Genomic DNA, 18,803 nt, shown 5'->3' with positions numbered 1-18,803 from the left:
GGGGTTGTAAGTTGAGGACTACCTGTAGTGAAAATTTGCATACAAGTACCCTTCAACTTACAACCATTTGTTTAGGAATCATTTGAAATTACGACGACACTAAAAACAGTGACACCTGTTGCAGCATCTTCGGCCCAACTGACTCACAGTTATGACGGTTGCAGTGTCCCTGGGTTATGTGATCCCCTTTTGCGACCTTCTGACAAGCAAAGTCAAGATTCACTTAACAACCGGGCGACTAACTTCACGACTGCAGTTGTTGCGGAAGGCTTGTAAAATGAAGCAAAACTCACACTTAAAAACTTTCTTGCTAGCAATGAAAATTTTGGGCTGAATTTTTGGTCGTAAGAGGAGGACAACCTATAGTGTCTAGGCATAATATGTGTAACAACTTTATTTACCTTATCAATGCAATACAATACAATAGCAGAGTTGGAAGGGACCTTGGAGGCAGGAAACCCTATACCGTTTCAGAGAAATGGCTATCCAACATCTTCTTAAAGACTTCCAGTGTTGGGGCATTCACAACTTCTGGAGGCAACTTCTGTTCCACTGATTAATTGTTCTAACTGTCAAAATGAAATTAGTTAAATTAGACCCATTTCTTTCTTCCTTTATAGAAAATTTTAGGTCTGGTTGAAGCATCTGAACGTGTCAAGCAGGATTTGTATATGATATGATAGTAGGATTTGTTAAAGTGGTCAAAATCGACCCCACAAGGGTTGATAGAGTCACCCATTATTGTTGAGGTTCATAACACTATTAGTTAAAGTAGTATTTCCATATCAGCTAGTCCTCGACTTACGACCATCCATTTAGCGACTATTTGAAGCTACATCACCACTGAAAAAAGTGATTTAAAACCAGTCCTCACACATCAATGTCACAGCATTCCCATGATCAAAATTCGACTTCAACCGCCAGAATTCCTTGCCTACTCTTAAGGCAAGGTTTTCCAAACTCCTCAACTTTAAGACAGGTGGACTTCAACTCCCAAAATTCCTTGCCTATCCTTTAAGGCAAGGTTTTCCAGATTCAGCAAGGTTAAGATAGGTGGACTTAAACTCCCAGAATTCTGGCTGGGGAATTCTGGGAGCTGAAGCCCACCCATCTTAAAGTTGGCAAGGTTGGGAAACCTTGCCTTAAAAGTAGCACGCAGGCAAGTTTATGGAAGAAAATACATTGAAAATACCTCATCCTTCTATGAAAATCGCCTTCACTAGGTCATAAATAATTCTTGAATTCAAGAATTTCTGAGCGTTGACTCAAAGCTGACTCTTCACATCTCCCTCTGTTCTTGGAAAATCTTTCTGCTGCAGTCACTAAAGCAGAAAAGTAAATGCAAGCTTTCCAGAAACAAATGAGTATTAGATATCCCAATTTAGAAATACTTCAGAGGTGGCGGATTGCCAAGAATCACTATTGTGAGGCCAAATCACGAAGAAAAGAAGTCTAACCACAGCCACTAATACGTAATTTGTTCCTTGCTCTCCTGGACCAAACATTGAAGTTGCCAAGAAAAATGTTGGAAATTAAATTGGAATATTCCCCGTGGATCTCGACCTCTTTTATTGGCAAGTCATTTAATATTTTTATCTTTAGCTGCAATCCACAGATTTTGGAGAACGTTCAAATATCTCTTTCGATTCATATCTCCATATCTACTAAGGCCAATGTCTGAAATTTATCTGCTTTTACAAGACTTATAAAAAGTGAAACAGAAGCTTGAACATCTGAAAAAAAGGAACTCGATAAAATCCTGCAAAACTTTTAATTATGTTTCTACCAGCTCTTATCTGATGCACGCAGCTTTCCAGGAATCAGCCTTCCAGTGGATTTTCTTTCTGATAAGAAAATGCATAAAATTACATGGTAAAGTTTAAACCAATTGTCCTATAAAAAAATTTTTAATATATATTTTTATTTATTTACAAACATACAAAATACACACACACAAAACTTAGACGTACACTACATTTACACAATACAGTACGAAGAGGAACTTCCTGTTCTTTCTAATAGCAATTACCAATTGATACAATTCTCATGTTATTTCCCCTTCTAGTTATATTTCATTTGCATTTCACCATTTTTAATCCTCTTATTTTACTCATCTATCTGCTATATTGGGTGATTACCTCTAGTAAATTTTAACTCTCTTGAGTGTATATATATATATATGTTAATTCTCCTTAACTACTATATTTGGATTTTATTGACTTCTTTCGTTGAGCCTTGTTTCTTTCCTCCATCCACCTATACCATTTATCCCATATCTGATAATATTTTGTTTCTTCTTTTCCCTGGATTTCTTTTGTTAATTTGTCCATTTCGGCACAGTCCATAACCTTTCTTCTTATTTCATCTTCGCTTGGTATTAATTTATTCCGTAAAATGTTGGAAATGTGAATCAGTACACGGAACAAATTATCACATGGTGGACTTGGGAGGAGGCTAAAAAGTATTGGAAAAGGATTAAAAATTGGCTGGAATCAGTAACAGGAGTCAAAATAGATTGGAAACAGGAAGTTTTTCTACTCGGAATAATGACTGCGAAATATAAGAAAGAAATGCAGTATTTAATTTTACACATAATTACGGCGGCGAGGATTTGCCTTCGCTCAGAAATGTCCTATAAATTTTAAAGCAGCAGTTATTTTACAGTGGGGCAAGAAGGGAAAAACTGTTGCAAAGGATATATTTATACCAGTAGGAAAAACCACCCAAACTTTCAAGATACTATAAAACAAAGGAGAAAATGTTAATCTTGGGGTGGGGGTTGGGGGGAAAACATGTCAGTTCCTGAACTGAATTCCACACCCTTGACAAACCATAAACCGCTATGAGTCTAGGCTAGAAGTTGATTCAAAAGTCCTATCATTGAGATCATTCGGTTTTAGAGCTAAGAATGTCCTGCCAAGTTAAATGCATGCCCGTAAGGGGAAAAGTATGTTTTTTTTTTCTTCTCTCAAAAAATAACAATGACATTCAATGGTGAAAGAAGTAAGGTTCTACATTTAGGCAAAAAAAAGAGCCAAATGCACAGGTATACTATATGTGGTACTTGGCTGAACAGTAATTAACAACAAGAAGGATTTTGAAGCCCTAGTGGACAATCACTTAAATATGAGCCAGTGGTGTGTGGCAGCTGTAGGCAAAAGCCAATGGAATCCTAGGCTGTATAAACAGAGGGAGAGAATCAAGATCACGTGAAGGGCTAATACTACTTTATAAGGCCTCGGGAAAGCCACACTTGGAATCCTGCATTCAGTTTTGGTCACCACGATGTAGAAAAGATGTGGAGACTCTAGAAAGAGGGCAGAGAAGAGCAACAAAGAGGATTAGGGGACTGGAGGCTAAAACTTATGAAGAACGGTTGCAGGAACTGGGTAGGTCTAGTTTAATGAAAAGAAGGACTAGGGGAGACATGATAGCAGCCTTCCAATATTTGAGGGGCTGCCACAAAGAAGAGGGGTCAAATATATTTTCCAAAGCACCTGAAGGCAAGACGAGAAGCAATGGGTGGAAACTAATCAAGGAGAGAAGCAACCTGGAAGTAAGGAGAAATTTCCTGACAGTTAGAACAATTAATCAGTGGAGCAGCCTGCCTCCGGAACCTATGTGTGCTGCATTGCTGGAGATTTTAAAGAGATTGGACAGCCAACTGTCTGGAATGGTATAGGGTCTCCTGCTTGAAGAGGGGGTTGGACTAGAAGACCTCCGAGGTCCCTTCCAACTTGAGTGTTATTCTGCAAAGTCTTGATCTCAAATCCCCATCACTGAATTCATCTCCAGGAAGAAATCAACAACAGCTAAACTCCCAGTTCAATATAGCATCAACCTTGGGAACTTTCAAGATCTCATCTCATCTTACTTTTTTTAAAAAAAAGAGGAAAAAGAGAAGAAATAGCTTAGCATGGCACAACAAGCACTCTTGCTCCTGTGTGTTGGAGAATCGTGATCCAGGTATCAACCAGCTAACTTTTAAGCATCTTAACTTACTGCAATGGTGTGTTTTTGTTTTTTTCAAAAGGCAACTGGACTTTGTTTTTAGGATAAAATAAAGAAAATGCAGTTGCCTTTTTAAAAAGTACCTGTGGCACACAGAGCCATATCAGTGGGCACCTGAGCTCAGCTCCGGCGTTCATATGCATGCCAGCCAGCTGATTTTCAGGCCTTCTGAGCCCACCAGAACTCGGGAAACAGGCTGTTTTCAGCCTCCGGTGGGTCTCGGGGAGGGGGGGGGGGATGCAGAAAGCTGTTTTCACCCTCCCCGTGCTCCTAGAAAGGCTCTGAGCCTGGGGAGAGCGAAAAACGAACCTTCTGGGCCGACCGAAAGTCAGCAAACGGGCCGTTTCCAGTCTCCAGGGTAGGAGGCCGTTTTTGCCCTCCCCAGGCTCCTAGAAAGGGTTTGGAGCCTGGGGAGGGTGAAAGAACAGGTGTACTGTGCCAAGGGCAGGGGGAGGTCTTGCGCGCATGCGTGGGGGGAAGGACGCATAGAATTCATGACCGCCTCTGCCGTTGTGGTGCTCACGAGGACTACCTCTGGCCATTTCGAGTAGCCGTCCACAACTACGAGGAAAGTTTGCCCGTGCGCGGGGCCTGCAAAGTCAATGTGCACCCTAGAGCAGGGTGCTTTGGGCCTTTCCCATTCGCGCATGGGCACCTCTGGGGGGGAGGCTGGTCGGGGTTCCTGGCATAGCGTGCAGGTCGGTAGTAGGTACCCACTGTGCGATCTCCCCATCCATGTTAGGCAACCACAGGTAACTCCTTGCCAAAGCCTATTTCTTGGCTGTCAATATGTAACACATTCGTTCAACCCTAACTGGCAGATGAGGAGGAAAAGGGAAACAGCTAGGGCAGCCCCTGGAGAGAGAAAAACCCCTCAATCCAAAACAGCAGTGATAGGAAAAAAGGAACCTCCCCACACCCTCGAGTTTATCCCTCGATACACCCAAGATGCAAAGCACGGAAGGTCATCCCAATTCACACACGCACACACAGACAGATCCAAACGGGAAATAATTGCTCCTTCCTGATTATGAAAATTACAGCGTACGGTTATTTAAATTCTGGAGAAGGGGGGAAGAGATGGGAACGGCACTGCAAATTCATACATAGCTAATTAGGGTTTTCTAGTGCTGATTTAAACAGCAAGTAATTTGTCTGTGGTTTTGAAAAGCCCGACCTTAGGACAGCTTGCAAATCAAACGCAATCTAAATAATTATCCCCCACCCACCCAACCTGAGCCTGGCAGCCCCCATTTAAATCAGACGTTTAAATCTGAGGGTCAGGGGGTGCAATGCCCTGCGGCTATCAAAACTTTTTATGTGCTTTAGTTGGGCTGAGAAGGGGAAGGAGATGCCCCCTCCCTGCTCTTGTGCGCATATTGGCAAACGGTCAGCCTGCTGTGTGCTCTGAGGAGGGCAGCACTTAAGGGACCCGTGGCTGAATTCAGGAAAATAAACTCTGTGCTTAGTTGCTCGGTAGGAAATCACTGGGAAACCCCGAAGACAAAAAAAATCAGACAAGGAAATGAAAAGGAGACAGAAGGGCAAGTCAAGAGGGCTGATGCCACGAAACCTGATCGGACTTTTTGTGTGGTCACCAGAAACCACCTAGTGGCCTTAGTTACTTTGCAAAAGATGATCCGGTGTGCACCTGGCGTGTACAGCGCATGGTTGGGAATTCCCTAGAAAACCACCGGTCCCTGACATCACCTTCCACAGATTGTTTTCCAGGATCCCTGCCCAGTTTCAGGAAGTGGATTTTCACGTTGGCCCAGCTGCCCAGCAAACCCCGAGCTCTTCTTACCTCCTTGCTTGGTGCGGCACTCGCTAGCAGTGACGTGCAGTCAAGGGAGGCAGAGCCTCACCTCTCTTCATGAAATAATAGTATATAATATTATATATATCTGTATAATATTATAATATTATACATCCGTCCGGGCGTGCCCGGGAGCTGCGGAGGGCGGAGGCAGAAATGTTGTCGGCGCTCCCAGATGACAAAGGCACGAAAGCGACAGGTGACAGTCGCTTTTGTGTCTTCGTCATCCGGAAACGCCGACATTTCTGCCTCCGCAGCTACCGGGCGCGCACGGACTGAGGTAGGCAGAATGGCGCCGATCCGGCGGGCGAGCGACCGAGGATCGGGCTGCCTCGCTCGCTCTTTCGTCCGCCCAGATCGCCTCGGTGTCGCTGTGGCTACCTCCGTCCGTGCGCGCCCGGGAGCTGTGGAGGGCCAACATTTCTGCCTCCGCCCTCCGCAGCTCCCGGGCGCGCACAGACGGAGGTAGCCACAGCGACACCGAGGCGATCCGGGCGGACGAAAGAGGGAGCGAGGCAGCCCGATACTTGGTTGCTCGCCCGCCGGATCGGATCGGCGCCATTCTGCCTACCTCCGTCTGTGTGCTCCCGGGAGCTGCGGAGGGCGGAGGCAGAAATGTGTGCCTCCAGCACACGTGGTCCCATTCCCCGCCTTCCTGATGACGTCACCAGCCTCCCCAGCCATTAACCTCACCGCACGTCACTGCTCGCTAGAATAGACTTTCTCCCATGTCTGTGAATGCTGCGTTGAACATCTATCCATCCTGCTTCAAATGTTCCTCTGCCTTGCCAACTCTAAGGTTCATGGACCAACTCCCAGAATCAGCCAGCTAGCATTTGGGAGCTAAGGTTTACTCATGCTGGCTGGGGAATTCTGGGAGGTGAAGTCCATCCATGCTGACAAGGGATTTCTGGGGAGTGAAATCCATCCATGCTGGCTGGGGAATTCTGGGAGGTGAAGTCCATCCATGCTGACAAGGGAATTCTGGGAGGTGAAGTCCCCACATCTTAAAGTTGCCAAGGTTGAGAAACACTGGGGAGTACACTTCATGTTGGAATCCCGATGCATGACCAGTCCCATCATAGTGATTTGATTCATGTGTCATCTTTATATAACAGAGACTTTTGCCATCGTTCTGAGTGTCTTCCCCTTCCTGCCACCCACAAAGTGTGTGGTGCCGTTTGCCTCTTTTAAAAAAAAATAATAATGAAGGAAATAGCCACACAATCGCAACATGCAAAGTTGCCTGAGTGTGAAAGAACTGGGACCAAAATTTAGGCAAATGTTTGTTGGCTTTTGGGTGTCCTGCAGATGTTAGTCTGGTAATGAAATACCTAGAACCCAATTATAACTCTTAAGTAATTTCTCTACTATTGGAACAAATATCTAGGTTACCAAGCAACCCTCCGTTTATTTAATGTATATGTATTAATAATTTTTCACAGAATAAAAGCAGAAAGAAAAGGGAGAGAGGGAGGGAGGGAGGAAGATATAGAGCAGAGGTCTTCAAACTTGGCAACTTTAAGACTTGTGGACTTCAACTCAACCCAAATCACCCCAGCGAGGCTGTCGAAGTGATGTCCCGGTGTTTGGAAGCCGTCGGGGTCTGGATGGGGGACAACAGACTCAAACTCAACCCCTCCAAGACTGAGTGGCTGTGGCTACCGGCACCTCGGTTCAGTCAGCTGACTCCATCGCTGGCCATAGGGGGCGAACAATTGCCTCCTGTGGAACGGGCGCGCAATTTGGGCGTCCTCCTAGATGCCCGGCTGTCAATGGACGACCATGTGGCAGCCGTGGCAAGGGGGGCATTCCACCAGGTTCGCCTGGTGCGCCAATTGCGCCCCCTTCTGGACCGGGATGCCCTACGCACGGTCACTCATGCACTGGTGACGTCTCGTCTGGACTACTGTAATGCTCTCTACATGGGGCTTCCCTTGGGACGCGCACGAAGACTGCAGCTAGTCCAGAACGCAGCCGCGCGGGCAGTCATGGGGAGTACTAGGTACTCCCACGTAACACCTCTCCTGCGCGAGCTGCACTGGCTACCTGTGGTCTTTCGGGTGCATTTCAAGGTTTTGACCACCATCTTTAAAGCGCTCCATGGCATAGGGCCTAGTTACCTGCGGGATCGCATCCTCCCACACACATCCCTGCGGCCAATTCGCTCTCACAGGGAGGGGCTTCTCCTGGTGCCGTCCACTAGGCAATGCCAACGGGCGACACCAAGGAGTAGGGCCTTCTCTGTGATGGGCCCAACCCTCTGGAATGACCTCCCCCCCCGACATTAGAACCACCATTGACTTCCGCTCCTTCCGGCAGAAACTGAAGACACACCTGTTCCGACTGGCTGGCCTGGCATAATTTTTAACGTCTACCTCCTGGCATATATATTTCCTACTGGTTTTTTAGGGGACTTAATTTTAGAGGACACTGGGGTTTTAAATTCTGTATATTTTAAATTATTTACTTAGCAATTACAGTTCTGTCTATTTTTATCCTCCTCTTATTTATGTATTTATCCATTTAATAATTTTAATTGTTTAAATTTTATTTATGATGTTTTTGATATGGACTGTACACCGCCCCGAGTCCCTTTTGGGAGAGGGGGCGGTCTAGAAGCGCTAATTAAATAAAAATAAATAAATAAAACTCCCAGAAGTGAATCCTGGGAGTTGAAGTCCACAACTCTTAAAGTTGTCAAGTTTTGATATAGAGAAAGGTATGAAGATAGGAAGGGAGGGAGGCTGATGTTGAGGAACGGAAGGAAGAGAGAGGGAGGGTGAAAGGTTGATATTGAGGAACGGAAGGAAGGAAGGAAGGAAGGAAGGAAGGAAGGAAGGAAGGAAGGAAGGAAGGAAGGAAGGAAGGAAGGTTAGAAATATGATTATTTTCAACCTTCTTTTCAACAGATTATTACAATCTTGTAGGCTTTCCTCCCACCTGGATACTATATGTCTCTTCTGCCTGTTCGTTTAATCCACGGCCATTTTAATCTTCAAATCCATAAATCATCAATTTGTGGTTTTCTTTTTTCAGCAAAAAAGTCCACGCAAGTAAGTATCACACAAGATTCCCAGTCTTTCAGAAAAGCTTTTATTTTTATTTTTTTCCCTATGGCCAAACGATGTCAGTTTTGACCTTGCTACATTAATCCTGACATTTTCACCATCCATTCCTCCATCATGGGGATTCCATTTTCCTCCCATCATTGTGTCCACAATGATGCATTTAACCTACACCCAATCAATTTGCCACGGGTCTCTTCTAGTTCATTGTCCATAAGTGCCAATAATAAGATTCCTTCGCAGTACAGGTAATTCTCAATTTACAAGCATTTGTTTGGTGTCCACTACCTCTTACATTCATTTCATGTATTCATAATTATGTTTATACATATCTGTTATCTAATTCATGCTTGACAAAATAAGTGAATAAAGTAAATATACAGATAGTCCTCGACTTACAACAGTTCCTCCACTGTGTGACCATTCTTCACACTTACAACCGTTGCATCATCCCCATGGTCAAGGGATCAAAATTCAGATGCTTGGCCACCGGTTTCTACTTAAGATGGTTGCGATGTCCCAGGGTCATGTCAATCCCCTTTTGCGACCTTATGACAAGCAAAGTCAATGGCCAGATTCACTTAACAACCATGTTACTAACTTAACAACTATGTCAAAAAAAAGCTGTAAAATGAGGCGAAACTCACTTAACCACTGTGTTGCTTAGCAGTGGAAATTTTGGGCTTTGTTGTGGTCGTAAGTCAAGGACTGCCTGTATCCATTCAACTATCTAACAAAATGAAATTCAATGGTGAAAAAAGTGAGGTTCTACATTTAGGCAACAAAAACGGAATGCACAGGTACAGTATAGGTGGTACCTTGCTCAATAGTAATTGTGAGAGGGATCTTGGAGTCCCAGTGGACAACCATTTAAATAGGAGCCAGCAGTGTGCAGCAGCTGCCAAAAAAAGCCAGCACAGTTCTAGGCTGCATCAACAGAGGGATAGAATCAAGATCACGTGAAGGGTTAATACCACTTTATAAGGCCTTGGTAAGGCCACACTTGGAATCCTGCATTCAGTTTTAGTCGCCACAATGTAGAAAAGATATGGAGACTCTAGAAAGAGTGCAGAGAAGAGCAACGAAGAGGATTAGGGGACTGGAGGCCAAAACATATGAAGAACGGTTGCAGGAACTGGGTAGGTCTAGTTCAAGGGTCAGCAATCCGCAGCTCTGGAGCCGCATATGACTCTTTCATCCCTCTGCTGCGGCTCCCTGTTGCTCAAAATATGCATCACAACCGCCAATGTGCGACACCCGCTGGAACGTGATTTCTTGAGCTTTTCAACCCCTGGTAGGCCAAACATCGTTAAATCCAAGAAAAGAAAAGTTTTCAGAAGAAAACAGAATGCTTAATTCAACTACATATATTAGTTTTGTGGCCACTCGGGAAATAGTCAGGCACGGGAAGCGTCTTGTGGCTTCCGGTGTTTTCTTTTCTGTGGGAAACGGGTCCAAATGGCTCTTTGAGGGTTTAAGTTTGCCAAGCCCTGGGCCAGAGGGTGTAAGTCAATTCTTAAGGTTGTGCAATGCTAAACTGGGTCACCAGGAATTAAGTCCCAGTTGAGTTAATTGTCAAATAACTGAGTGGAATTACAGAGATATATTTGTATATTGAGTTGTACGCCGCCCCCAGTCCCTTTGTGGAGAGGGAGCAGCCTATAAATTGAATAAATAAATAAATAAATAAGAGAAGAAAGCAGAGAAAAGCTACATAAAAAAAAAAACATTACTGTTGTAAGGTTAAAAGCAATGCCAAAATCTATTTTTGCCTGGACGATATTTCCAATTAAAATTGTCTGACCTATTTGAAAATTCCAAACATATGTTGGGATGAATTGGCAATTTCTGAAGTTCAGGGGGAAAATGGTTATAAATAAGAACACCAAAGAACGGATGTTTCTCAATTTTTAAAATATAGATAATCCTGGTAAGGGATCGCTCGTCACAGGGTTCCATTTTCAGTTTGCAATAGTTTTGTTTTGTGCTTTTAAAGTTGGCAAGTAGAATAAAAAGCCTTGGGGAAATGTGCTTGACATTTTCTCCCTTTATAAGTAAAGTGAAAAATCCACATCTACAAGAGAAACTTTCATATCTGTGTTAACAAATAATAGATAGATTATGCATTGATGTGCTATTCAAAAGCCATTTTGATTTTGCTATTGACTTTATCCCCAGAAACAAGACGTGTCCCACTAGTAAGAAGTGTCCCACTTCCGTAAGAAACTCAAGACCCACTTGTTCAAATTAGCTGGCCTGGCTCAATTGTAATTGAAAGCAAAATATAGTATAATTGAATCCTGACCTTCCTGGATGGCATTTTAAATTTTTTAAATTTTGGGGTTTTAAATTGGTTTTAATGGTACTGTTTTAATTTTTGTAAAATAGTTTGGTTTTGTACGGACTGTGTGTTTAAGTTGGTTTGTCTGGTTTTGTGTGTTGCTTTGTTATTCTTTTTGTATATTGTTTGTACACTGCCCCGAGTCCCTTCGGGGAGAGGGGGCGGTTTATAAATTAAATAAACTAAACTAAACTAAACTAAACTAGTACTCCAATTCAGGACCGAACTATCAGCATTATGAATGGAGGGCACACAGCAGGAGGGTCCTTGTCTTCTTCATTCATTACTACCACATCTCCCATCTCGCAACCCACGGCCATAATCAGTTTGGAGGGGGGCCAACTGAGATACGTGACCCGAAAGGTTTTTGCCAAGTGTGTATCACCCACATACTCTCCCTGGGGGAGGGGAAAAGGAAAGACAGAGTAGCATCATTTGTGTGTGTATGTGTGTGTGTGTGCGCGCGCACCTGGGAATTGAAGTCCACCTGTCTTAAAGTTGATATGGTTGAGAAATCACATACATACACACGCCTTATCTATCTATCTATCTATCTATCTATCTATCTATCTATCTATCTATCTATCATTGTCTATATCTATTTATCCATCCACCCATCTATCTCTAGCATCTATCTATAAATCACCTATTGATGACTCTACCTACTACCTACCTACCTACCACTGTCTATCTCTAACTATTTATCCTATCTATCCTATCTATCTATCTATCCATCCATCCATCCATCCATCCATCCATCCATCCATCCATCCCTAGCCTCTATCTATAAATCATCTATGACTACCTCTATCTATATCTATCCTCTCTCTATCCATCCATCCATCTCTAGCCTCTATAAATCACCTATGACTACCTCTATATATATCTATCTATCCTATTTATCTATCCTATCTATCCATCCATCCATCTCTAGCCTCTATCTATAAATCATCTATGACTACCTCTATCTATCTATATCTATCTATCCTCTCTCTATCCATCCATCCATCTCTAGCCTCTATAAATCATTTATGACTACCTCTATCTATCTATATCTGTCTATCCTTCCATCCATCCATCCATCTCTAGGCTGTATCTATAAATCATCCATGACTACCTCTATCTATCTATCTATCTATCTATCTATCTATCTATCTATCTATCTCTATCTATCTACATACCTATCTATTTATCTCTATTAATCTATCTAACTTCTCTCTCTCTCATCTTTATGTATCTCTTTCTAGGCATCTGTCTCGCTCCATCCATTCATCTTCTCTCTCTCATATCTCTCTCTCTCTATCTAATCTATCTATCTATCTATCTATCTATCTATCTATCTATCTATCATCTATCTATCTCTATATCTGTCTATCTGTCTATCTATCTATCTATCTATCTATCTATCTATCTATCTATCTATCTATCTATCTATCTATCTATCTACCTAATCCTTCAATTCATCACTGGCTCTCTAAATAAATCTAAATTTATGTATTATGCAGGTGATGCAAATGCCTGGCACTTGATTAGCCCAAGACAACCCTTAGCTTTAGGACACTTGCCTGTTCTTGAAAAATATCCACACTGCCGCCAGAGTTTGCATTAATGGGTGCAACAGCCAAAAGCGGCTGAAGACGGCGTCACGTCATGTGGGCATGGGGTCCATAGGACTCAAGAGCTTCTATTCGATGATCAATGTAGACCACCATGGTCAGGCACCTATGAGACAAAAGATTGATTGTATAACCAGCTGAAGAGCGAGAGCCAAATATGAGACCGAAAGGCCAATTATAGGTTTAACCTTAAACTGAAGAAATAAAAAAAATAAATGTTCTTTGCACACGGAAGGAATGAAGACCGCCCATTGTTTAGCTCTTAATTTAATGATGTGTATATTTTCTTTCCCTGTCCTCTCACCAGGAAGAGAAGCGAAAATGCACAGAGGGCAAATTTCTTGCTTTCCACCAATTTACACGCAGGTTAAGAGGGCTCCAATATGCTCCGACTGAAATGTGGGGGAAATGAAGACCCCAAATGGTACAAAATCACGATCTGTCGTAAGAGCACTGTTTCTGTTCAAAGCTTATCCAGAATCCTCTGGAGTGAGTAGCCCTATCAAATCAAACCAATTAACTAAATGTTGCAGATATTTGCATTTGAAGAGCAAGGAGGAGGAGGAGGTAGTGGAGCTGAGAACCCAGATTGTTTGGGGCAATATGTTGACACTGTAAACTGCTTAGAGAGAGGGCTGCAAAGGGGTATATAAGTCTAAGTGCTATTGCTATATGATTTTTTTTTTTAAAAAATCCTAAAATCTCAGTCAACTCCCCATTCTAGCCTATAGCCCTGAGATTTCCTGGTGGTATTGTTGGAAGACATGTACATCTGGATTCAGTTCCAATCAGGTCTGGGTTCCTGCCAGTTCTAAGCTCTTCTATAGAAGAGGTTCCACAAATCTACCGTGCCGTTTAGAACCGGTTCCAGCTTCCTCCCCCCACCTGTCCGGACATCATCAAGATGAAGAGCGAGAGGAGGAATTCTGGGAGTTGAAGTCCACAAGTCTTAAAGCTGTCAAGTTTGAACACCTCTGGGGGGTTTTTTCTAAAGGGTTAGGGGTGCAAGGGTCTTGTAACTTGACAGCTTTAAGACTTGCACACTTCAATGCCAGAGTTCCTGAGCCAACATGACTGGAGGAGGAATTCTGGGAGTTGAAGTCCACAAGTCTTAAAGCTCTCAAGTTTGAACATCCCTGGGGTATTTTTTTCTAAAGGGTTAGGGGTGCAAGGGTCTTGTAACTTGACAGCTTTAAGACTTGCACACTTCAATGCCAGAGTTCCTGAGCCAACATGACTGGAGGAGGAATTCTGGGAGTTGAAGTCCACAAGTCTTAAAGCTCTCAAGTTTGAACATCCCTGGGGTATTTTCTTCTAAAGGGTTAGGGGTGCAAGGGTCTTGTAACTTGACAGCTTTAAGACTTGCACACTTCAATGCCGGAGTTCTTGAGCCAACATGACTGGAGGAGGAATTCTGGGAGTTGAAGTCCACAAGTCTTAAAGCTCTCAAGTTTGAACATCCCTGGGGTATTTTTTTCTAAAGGGTTAGGGGTGCAAGGGTCTTGTAACTTGACAGCTTTAAGTCTTGCGTGCTTCAAATGCCAGAGTTCCTGAGCCAACATTTTGGTTGCTAAACAAGAGCGTTGTTAAGTGAGTTTCACCACATTTTATGTTCACCACGCCCACCCAGTCACATGGCTGGCAAGCCACTCCCACAAAGCAGGCCACACCTACAGAAGAGGTTCTAAAAAAATTTGAAACCCACCACTGGTTCCAATACACTGGAAACATGGAGGCTGCTTGGAAAGATGGTTTAATGGTGAAGCAGAACCACTAAAGCAGGTGTGATTCTGGGTAGAAGACCCACATGTGGCTCTTTTCATCCCTCCCCTGCGGCTCCCTGTCACTCAAAATATCTGTCACAACTGTCAATGTAAGACACCTGCCGGCAGGCGATTGATTGATTGAGTAGCCTAACTATAGATAAATCCAAGGAAAGAAAAGTTTCAGAAAACAACAGAACATGTAATTCAACTACATATGTTAGTTTTATGGCCACTCAGGAAATAGTCAGTCACAGGGAGGGTTTTGTGTTTTCTTTTCTATGGGAAATGGGTCCAAATGGGTCTTGGAGGGTTTAAAGTTGCCGACCCCTGCTCTAGTTTAATGAAAAGAAGGACTAGGGGAGACACAATAGCAGTCTTCCAATATCTCAGGGGTTGCCACAAAGAAGAGGGAGTCAAGCGATTCTCCAAAGGACTTGAAGGCAGGTCAAGAAATAATGGGTGGAAACTAAACAAGGAGAGAAGCAACTTAGAACTGAGGAGAAATTTCCTGACAGTTAGAACAATTAATCAGTGGAACAGAAGTTGCCTCCAGAAGTTGTGGATGCCCCAACACTGGAAGTCTTTAAGAAGATGTTGGATATCCATTTGTCTGAAGTGGTATAAGGTTTCCTTCCTGAGCAGGGGGTTGGACTAGAAGACCTTCAAGGTCCCTTCCAACTCTGTTAATCTATTCTATTCTATCATTATTTTTCACCATGGTGTCCTAGAAATTTAAAGGAAGGAGATAAAAAATCAAAAGAAATGGTTGGATCGAAATGTAAAGAAACAAAGACAACAATAAATTTGTCTTCCCCCCACCAAAAATGCTCAACAAGTATGTATGTTTTTTTTTAAGGAAAAAGCAGATTTTAGCTTCAGGGAAATGTTTTACACTTTAGCTTCAGGGAAATGTTTTGTGGGGAAAAACATGAGTAAAAAATTTAGAACAGTTTATTTGCATCTTGCACTTGGTTCATCATGCACAAACATTTCAAGGCAAGTTTTCAAGTTACTCATTGGATATCTGCGTGATGATATAGAATGACAGTTGTGTGTCATTTGTTTAGGCAATGTTTTAACCTTTCTTGACTGAATAATTTTCAGGCAGCACAATCTTGGGGAGTTAGCAAAGTATGAGTACCCTCTGAGTATTGTTCTGTAGAAAGCATTAAAAAAAAATCATGGTCCTCCAATGTTAAAATTTAAAACGTTTTTGCACTTGATAGCAAAGCAAATTCCGTTCCATGAATTGGCTTGGAAATGTTCCTGCAAACACTCACATGGCAAATAAGAAGGCAGATCCTCTCCTTAAACTACTACATATGAATCAGACAGATGTGTCACAAAGAGCATTAAAAGGTCAGGAATGCACTACAAAAGGAATACAGATGGTGCTAAACTTACAAACAGTTCATTTAGTGACCGTTTGAAGTTGCAACACTGAAAAATGGGGCTTACGGTCATTTTCCACACTTAGGATCAATGCAGCATCCCCCCCTCCTCCCTCCCCCCGTCACAAGATCAAAATTCAAACAGGCCTTTGACAACTGACATGTATTTATGACGGTTGCGGTGTCCGCGGGGTCACATTTTGCGACCTTCTGACAAGGAAAGTCAATGGGGAAGCCCGGTTCACTTAGCAACCATGCTGCAACGATTCGTTTAACAACTGCGGCAAGAAAGGTCCTAAAGCAGGGCAGAACTCATTGAACAAATGTCTCACTTAGCAACAGAAATTTTGGGCTGAATTCGTTTGGTAAGGAACATAGGAGAGCAAACCCCATGCTGGACAAGACCCAGAAGTCCATCTATATTTGAAAGACTAAGGCAGGGGTTGGACTGGATGACCTACAAGGTCCCTTCCAACTCTGCTATTCTATTCTATTTTTTGAAGACAGCAAAGTCCACATTTTGGACAGAGAGTACCGCTGGTTTGAAAGAGGGGGTCAAAGAGGGCATCTATGTATAAATTGAACAGCCCTCCCTCAACGGAGTGGGAGGAATGCGACATCATCCATCTCCGATCTACTACACGGTCCTTTCAGCAGTTCCAAGAAAGCTCCACACCCATTTAATTTAAGTCTGTCTAGTGAAAAGAAGGACTAGGGGTGACATGATAGCAGTGTTCCGATATTTGTGGGGCTGCCCCAAAGAAGAGGGAGTCAACTTATTTTCCAAAGCACCATAAGACAAGACAAGAAAATGATGGAAACTAATCAAGGAGAGAAGCAACTTAGAACTAAGGAGAAATTTCCTAACAGTGAGAACAATCGACCAGTGGAACATCTTGCCTCCAGATGTTGTGGGAAATCCAACGCAGGATGTCTTTAAGAAGAGACTGGACAGCCATTTACCTGAAATGGTATAAGGTCTCCCACTCGATCAGGGGGCTGGACTAGAAGACCTCCAAGATCCCTTCCAACTCTATTGTTCAATGTTCTATTTCCACTCTTCAGCTGACCCTGAGGTCACAGATAAAACTCCAAGCGGCCTCAACGATTCTCAGAGAGAGTACTAATGACCAGATGATTAAGGAATATACATCCTTTTATTCAGTCAGAACTGGAGAAGCTTCTTGGATGAGAAGCGAAAGGTCTTCAAGGGGAAAACCAAGCAAGTTCAGTTGCCCTTTTGAAAAAGTCCCTTTGGGAGAACCATGCTCTGGATGAGTGAGAATTTCCACAGACATTACAAAATGACTTTAGAATTACTTACCCTTGCATTTATTACTCAGTTGCCTAGCAAAGCACATTTACTCGCCCCAGCTGGATTTGGGAGCGTTGAGTGGTACAGTAAAATAATACTTTCGGCCTAACCTACCTGATAGTTATTGGAGATAACAAGGGAAGAAGGGGGCATTTTGCAAACCATCTGGAACTCCTGTTAGAAAAAAGGTAGGGCGGAAATGAGGCACAAAAAAAAAACCCACCCAAAATGAAATGAATATGGAGCTTTGCCCAGATTTGAGTTCAAAAGCTTCTAGAATTACCGATTTTACTGTGTTCTGCTTAACCGCTGTATCTTCTCCAGGGAAGTCCCAAAGAACTACACTTCTGATACTAACGCTAGTAACCTTCAATAAGCAGTTGAGATCTCCATATCTATCAAAACTAACCAGAGGAAAAAGGTTCATCTATAATGACAGTTTCTTTGTCTGACCAGCTAGCTCAGTTTCCACACTGCTACTGGTTGTAGGGTATCCTGCCTAAGCAGGGGGTTGGACTAGAAGACCTCCAAGGTCCCTTCCAACTCAGTTATTCTAATCTAATCTATTCTCTGTTCTATTCTATTCCTATTTCTTTTCTATACTATTTCTATTCTATTCCTATTTCTTTTCTATTCTATTTCTATTCTATTTCTATTCTATTTCTATTCTATTTCTATTCTATTTCTATTCTTTCTATTCTATTCCTATTTCTTTTCTATTCTATTTCTATTCTATTCCTATTTCTTTTCTATTCTATTTCTATTCTATTTCTATTCTATTTCAATTCTTTCTATTCTATTCCTATTTCTTTTCTTTTCTATTTCTATTCTATTCCTATTTCTTTTCTATTCTATTTCTATTCTATTCCTATTTCTTTTCTATTCTATTTCTATTCTATTTCTATTCTATTTCTATTCTTTCTATTCTATTCCTATTTCTTTTCTATTCTATTTCTATTCTATTCCTATTTCTTTTCTATTCTATTTCTATTCTATTTCAATTCTTTCTATTCTATTCCTATTTCTTTTCTATTCTATTTCTATTCTATTCCTATTTCTTTTCTATTCTATTCCTATTTCTTTTCTATTCTATTTCTATTCTATTCCTATTTCTTTTCTATTCTATTTCTATTCTATTCCTATTCTATTTCTATTCTATTCCTATTTCTTTTCTATTCTATTTCTATTCTATTTCTATTCTATTTCTATTCTGTTCTAGTTGGGAGTCTCCAATTTGAACCCTCCATTCACCAGCAGATAGCCAAGTAATTCAGCTTTATAAATGGAACAATAGGGCAAGAAGCAATGGATGGAAACTAACTAATCAGGAGAGAAGCAAGCTAGAACTAAGAAGAAACTTCCTAATAGTGAGAACAATTCACCAGTGGGACAACTTTCCTCCAGAGGTTGCGGGTGAGCCAACACTGGAGGTTTTTAAGAAGACGTTGGACCCACAATTTCTCTGGTGTAGGGTCTCCT

The 18,803-nt window shown here is 42.3% G+C and overlaps 1 long non-coding RNA gene across 2 annotated transcripts in view; it reads right to left on the bottom strand.

Moving 5' to 3' along the window:
• Window positions 1-470: 470 nt before the first annotated feature.
• The window catches only part of LOC309390470, a 29,398-nt gene continuing 11,065 nt past the window's right edge, over window positions 471-18,803 (bottom strand). The window contains exons 3-5 of one of the 2 annotated variants that reach the window (XR_014175133.1): window positions 17,439-17,489; window positions 12,798-12,958; window positions 471-1,840 (exon numbers count right to left, since the gene is read on the bottom strand). This is a non-coding gene — a long non-coding RNA (uncharacterized lncRNA). Of the gene's footprint in view, window positions 1,841-11,443; window positions 11,631-12,797; window positions 12,959-17,438; window positions 17,490-18,803 lie in introns of those variants that run through there. The other variant, XR_014175134.1, reaches the window with a different exon arrangement.

Source organism: Natrix helvetica, assembly GCF_964273705.1.
Source record: "Natrix helvetica genome assembly, chromosome: 3".
Classification (NCBI taxonomy): Eukaryota; Metazoa; Chordata; class Lepidosauria; order Squamata; family Natricidae; genus Natrix; species Natrix helvetica.
The sequence above is the reverse complement of the archived record's forward strand: the minus strand, read 5'-3'. Positions and strand labels throughout refer to the sequence as shown.